Here is a 6,460-nt window from a genome sequence, read left to right on the forward strand (position 1 = left end):
CAGCTCGGAAGGCAGCGCCTCTCCTTGCACACACACACAGCCAACATCCAACCCCGTGAAGCCACAACACCCTGCTAGAATAATCATAACGCCAAAACTTCCTCCGCTAAAGCAAACCTCTTTGTAATGCTTTTGACCTTTTAAAAGGTGCATTTTGGGGTTGAAACGCCTTCATGGGTCCTCCTCCACACCAAGCCGCCTGCGGATGCCTGGCCCCGGCGATATCGCCCGCGCTGCCAGGTTACGCCTTAAGATAAAAACGTGCCCTTTGAGGAGGAGAGAGATGGCTCCAGCGGCTGTGGCATTTAGTAGAAAACTCTAGGAAAAGCGCCATCCCGGGGAGGTTTCTGAAAAGCAGAGGTATAAATAGAGCCTGACGTCAGGGTTCCCATTGTCCGGGGTTTTGTCACTCTCCCCAAACACCCCCGAGCACCTTTAACGAGGCGCCTTGAGGCTCTTGCATCTGAAACATTTTTTACTTCCAGGCATTTACAAAGTGGGGGGAAAAAAATGAAAAAAAAGAAGGAAAAAACATGTGAAAGAGAGAAAGTATGATGTTATTTTACTTTGTTCTTTAGAATGTAATTGAAGCTCTGGGCTGGAAAGGGCATCACGAAGTAATTGGAAAGCAGGGAAGACAGAGAGGAGTTTATCTGACACATGGATAAATGGGTGCAGATAGACTTCTGTAGAGAGCAGCGGCTCTGTGCAGGAAACAGAAAATTTGCAGGAGAGAAACAGAAAATTATGCATGTAGATGGATGGCAAGTGTGTGCTCTCCCTAGGAAGCAAGATAAATAGGGATGCTGTGGGTGAATGTGTGCACAGGCAGGCGCTGTGGGCCAAGACAGATGTTGAGTGATCCCTGAAAGAGCTTCAGTGTCCCACCCACGGCACTGCTGTGCTGTCACCCTGTCCCTAGCCCCTGACCCAGCTCCTCCCTTGCACATCCTGAATCCAGGGAAGAAATCCCACCCGCCCTTTAGCCCAATCCAATAGTCCATTCCTTCCTTCCGTTTTCTTTTTTCCGTGGGTAAGCGCAAGGCTGGATGAGCAATCCCCTCTGCTCTGCCTGCCCAGCCTCGCACAATTTTAATTAGATCCTGCAGGTACCCAGCCGTCATCTGCCTTGTGTCAGCCTTCACACAAACAAGGTTAGCTCCTTGATGTGTCCTTCAATTGCGTTCATTAAGGCGAGCGCACCTACACACACTAACCGCGTTATTCGGAGCAGGACGAGCCCCCGGTGCCAGCTGCTGCCTCCCTCCCATCTCCAGCGCCCGGCTGATGTCAGGGCTGGGCTGCACCTTCCCTCGCTTTCCAGAGGGATTTTGAGCCTGTGGTTTCCAGGATTTTCCCGTCAGTGCTGGGCAGCATGTGTCGAAGGCTGGGCAAATGGCAAGAGCAAACTGAGGGGGAGAAACAGGTAAGATCATGTAGAAAGAACGGATGAAGCTCTTTGTGTGAAGATGCTCACCATTACTTTAGGAGGCTCTACACTCTCCATGGGGACACCAGCCTGCTTCGAGGAGACACGCAGAAACTTCAGGACAAACCGAGGGTCTCAGTGAGTTTTGAGGACTCTGTGGTCCTCCCAGCCCTGAAGCCAGGTACAGCTTTTGCTATATCTAGTTTGCACACAGTCACCCTTCCTTCCCTCACCAACCCAGCCTGCTCCAGGCTCTGCCTGCAGTGGCAGAGGCTGCTTTCAGGCCCTGTCAGAGATCAGCAGTTGAAGATACCTTCCCCTGCAAAGGTGACATCTTTATCCAGCCCAGCTCCGAAGGCACGCTGCAGGCTCATGCTCCTCCATGGCTGGCAACCACGTGAAAACCTCTCCTTGCCTTTCTGACAAGGTACTGGGACTGCTCATACAAACCTAGGGAACAGCAGCTGCCACCCAGACCAGGAGCCCAACAGCACAGGAAGACCAAGAGCAATGGACAACAGATGCAACGAAGGCATCGAGACTCATCTCTGTGTGCAGCTGCAGCCCTTGGGAGAGCTGCAGGTGGGAACGCACAAGGACCTTCCTTCTCTGTGGTGGCTGAGGGCCACTTTCCCCTCCTGCCTTGGAGTGGGCACCTCCACATCTCCTGTCCGTCCCTTCTGCCCTGCTCAGAAATGAGCAGCAAACGCTCTCCTTCCTCCCAGGAGACGGCACGTACAACAAGACCACCTCCAATATCACCATCTCCACATCAGATGCTTTGCCATGGCAGTCACACCAAGCCACCGAGCTGGGAAAACTCAACAGGCTCTGCAAGTGTGAAGGGCTTCGCAGGAGCAGCCCTGCCTGCTGGGGACCGCAGAATGGCCCCCGACTCACCATCCCACGCTTGCCAACCCCTCCTTGGGACCTCGACGTCCCTCTCTGCCCTAAGGCAATTTTATCTTTCATTTAAAAGTATCCAAATTGTATTGTTTCCCTGTGAGTCAGCCCATTTAGTTTATGTCCTTCAGTGCCAGAGGGGAAATTTATGAGATGAGAAACTGGCTCGAAACGTTTATTTTCTAGATGACGAGTCATGCCATTAGATATATAGCATTATGAATCATAGCAACAGCATCTAATTTGCTCTTAAAGGTATAATAGGTCTGACTCCCCACACCCATACACACACATATATTGGATTGATAGTTCCCCCATAGGATGGCTAGTTCATTTGTTTTGACACAAGCAAGACTTACAGGACCATAAAGTCCCATCTTACCATAAGTTAAGCCTATTCATAAAAAAAATATTAGGGAAACGAATGATCAGCTAAGCACATTTATCCTACACTCGATTGCATATGGATCTTTCTCCTGTTGTTATTTGTGCTCAGGGGGAGGCCATTTGGCCCCATTTTATAGCTTAGACGCTCTGCAACAGAATATAGAAGAACATTTCCTTTGTCCTCTGTTAGACCTGGCTGATGGAGGGAGAAGCATTAAGTTATTTCTGACCGTGGGTTTTCTGTTGACATCCCCAGAGAGGAAGATTATAGGACATGAAGGAACTTTTCAGATCAGCATTTGCAGTACTCAGCACACACCACAGGGGCTGGTGTTTCCAGATGCGGCACTGGAAAAGGCATGTGCTGGGTGCTTATCTGTGAACAACCAGTCTTCAGGGCTGACAGGGACATGAAAATCTGGCTCATTTTTTCTTTTAGTCTGGGTTTCTTTGTGGTTGGTATGCACAACTGAGTTTCTGGAAAAATTCAAAAGGAAATACAAAGAAATAAAAGAAGAATCACAAATGGGCATGCAGGCTGGACAGAGATATGCTGGAGATATCAGTGATGAATCTGAAAGCTGGCAGTTTGGTACTTTTTTAGGTTTTGCACTAGTTTCCCTTGTCTTTGCTTGTTTGGTTGTCTTCTAAATGTAAAAAGAAGAGGAGTGGAAGCAGGCTGGGTCATGCCAGCAGACAGGCTGAGCCCCTTGTCCAGGGACACAGCAGCCAACAGGGATGTTCTGTCCCTTCCTGTTTGCAGCATGGAGATGGTGCCTGCACACCACCACCACCACCTGTCCCCAGAAACAGGCAGATGCCACCAGATGAGGCAGAGGGCTGCTTGGCGAGGTGCAGCCCTGTGCCACCTATCAGCAAAGCCAGTCACCCAGTGATGCCACCTCATATGGCGCCTGTCACAACGGAGACACTGACCGGAGGTCCCGGACACTGCCGTACTCCAAGAAGTCTGTAGATAGCAATAGCAATGCTGACTCTTCATCAAGGGAAAGAAGACTATGGGATACAGGCTCAAGCAGGGATTCCACAGTCTGAATGAGACGCTATCACAATGATAGGGTGGCTAGAGGAAAAGATTTCCATGCCCTTACAGTAATGCTCAGTGTTGTTCACAGGAGATGAATGCCGCTTGTTAATCCAGACAAGGGAAAAATAAAAAGAAAAAGGAGGAGGAAAACTAAGGATTTCCCAAGCCAGAGACTCTTTCCAGGATCATGCAGTTTGCATCTGAAAGTCTGCTCCAGGTTCACAGCAGAGGAGGATGAAGTTTCCCTACTGCTGTTGGCAGGTGATCTCATCTTGTGCTGCTCACACCCTCCCTGCCTCCGGCTGCCTGGCCCTGGGGAGCAGGATCACCAGCACTTCATCCTGGGAAGGCACATCGGCGGTTTGCTGGAAAGGTCAGGGTGCTGGAAGGGACCCAGGGTGGGCAGCATCCTGGTTTCTGTTATTTATGGGATCCGAGGGAGCAGCAGAGGACACTGGAAAACCTGGCAGCAGGGGAAATAAAAGCAGCGAGAGTCCTGTCCCGGGGAGCCAGCTCCATTTTCACACCTCGGCTACAAATCTCCCCATTATAGCCTGGTCAGGGCGGTTACAATGAGGCTATTCTTCGCCTGCTAACGCGAGTCGGATGTGGGCCGGGGCTGCAGCAGGATGCTCGTGTGCACGAGAAGGAGGACAAGAGCCAATCAGCAGATATTAAAACAAAGCAAAAACAAACAAAAAAGCCACCCCACACCCCAGACCAAAACTTCAACAACAAAAAAAAACCCAAAACCTTACTTCAACAATATAAACACCATCCCCATTTGCCCTGCCTCCCTTTCAGCTTTGGCAGTGGAAAAAGAAATCCCTGGCACCGGCTCTTTGTGCCTTCAGGGGCTGCTCTGGGGAAGCCACTCCAGCAGCTGTGCCATCGGGTGCTACATAGGGCCAACGTGAGCCCATGGCTTCAGGGATGCCTCTCGCCCTGTCCCCATAGCACCCTGCAAAACCTCACCCTCCTCCTGACAGGCCCAGTTGGGCAGAGGACATCAGAACCAGCCCTGAGATACAGGGCAATGGGAAAGGTCCAGGTATCTGCTCTCCTGAATGAGATTGAAGGGGTACAGCCAGGCTCTTCCCAGAGATATGAGTCCAAAGTTGCCTTGCACAGCCTCTGCCTCAATTCCTCCATCCCTCCTCCTCTGGGCCATGTTTCTCCTAGTCCTGCTCAAGGCTAGGACCAATATTCTCCAGGCATGTCTCTGGTCTCCACTTACGGAGATTTGCTTCCCTACAAGCAGAACTGGGATGGTCACACAGACATTTGCCCAAAGAAGTCAGGGGCTCCTCTCCAAGGCACAGTCATGACTTCAAAGCCAGCAGCAGAGCCCAGATGATGCCTGGTGAGGCCATCTCCTGCTGTGGGAGCACGGGATCTCGGGACATAAGAGCTGGGCTCTTGGCGTACTAGATTTCTCAGGTGCACTCTTCTTCATCTGCTCTGCCCTTTGAGGGCAACATCAACACCAAAGGAAGGGATGACAGCATTAGTGATACACTCAGACACTCCAGCTCCATGTCCAGAGGCTGGAGACCCACAATGGTGAGTCCAATCCACAGAAGTGAGGGTGGGCACCCCACTGCCCCTATGGACAGGCTGCGATGGAGATACGATGGATGCATTTCACCTCATTTCACCCCATTTGACCATCCATCCCAGTCATTTAGGGTTGGTATTAACATAGAGAAGGGCTCCAGGTACACAGCCAGGGCACGGCTCCATCACACTGGTCCTTACAACTGCAAGCATGAGACAAGCTTGACTCCAAGACCTAACTAAGAACCACTAACAGAAGACATCAAAACAAGCTACACTGTGCTTCTGCTGAAATACAGCCATTGGAGCAAGTGAGCAGCAAGGGCACAGAGATCAGCTGGACCCAGGAGGAAGGACACGTGCTCCATCATCATCAGAGCCAGATGAAAGTAGTTTGAAATATGGAGGGTGGAACAGATCTCTGCCCTTGCTTGTCTTCTGGTCTGTGACAACCCAGCTCCTGTCTGGTCAGGCGCAGGTGGTCGCTGGGGCCAGCACAGCACTTCCCTGGGACCCAAGCACGGGCTGGGCACGCTTGCTGCCTGCGGCTCCCCTGGTCCTCACTCTCAGCACCCTGGCCAAGGCCACCCTGGGGACACTGAAGTGGTCAGCGCTGGAGTGCTCTGTTTGGCAAGAGGAGGGTCACAGGCAAGGGGTCGGAAGGAGCAACGGGAAATTTTCCCCCAGGCTCCAGAGCTGCTGTCCTGGCCAGTGACGCAGCCGGGGCTCTGCAGGCACCGTGAGCACAGGCACATCCTGGTCCATGCATAGGCAGTGAAGCAGCTCTTGCTGAGAGCCCTGCCAGGGTCCCAGCTGGGGCTAATGGGGCTGGCAGAGCAGGGACGTGCCCCCCAGCAAGCCCCACATCCGCTTCACACCGCGGGCTGGGTCGTGTGTGCTGTGAGGAGGCCATGGCTGCAGGCAAATGCTGAGATTACTCAATTTTCAAATTAAATCGAGGCCCTAGGGGTCTTCTAAATATCCAGGCTCCATGTCCATTTGTCTCCTTAAAGACAAACAACGGGGGGTTGAGTCCATTTCCCACTAGGCGTGAGACTGATCTCTCCTGCCCCCCCTCCCTGAGCCCCCTCACCACACCACCCTCTAAGCACTTCTGCAGCTGGACGAGCTGCTCC

General features: G+C 52.0%; 1 protein-coding gene across 1 annotated transcript in view; it reads right to left on the reverse strand.

Annotated features, from left to right (window-relative positions):
• The window catches only part of LOC104272522 (astrotactin-2-like), a gene marked incomplete at its 3' end in the record, with an annotated part of 65,896 nt that overhangs the window by 55,066 nt on the left and 4,370 nt on the right, over positions 1–6,460 (reverse strand). The gene's annotated exons all lie outside the window — the stretch shown is intronic.

Source organism: Apaloderma vittatum, unplaced genomic scaffold, assembly GCF_000703405.1.
Source record: "Apaloderma vittatum isolate BGI_N311 unplaced genomic scaffold, ASM70340v1 scaffold15774, whole genome shotgun sequence".
NCBI classification, from domain to species: Eukaryota; Metazoa; Chordata; class Aves; order Trogoniformes; family Trogonidae; genus Apaloderma; species Apaloderma vittatum.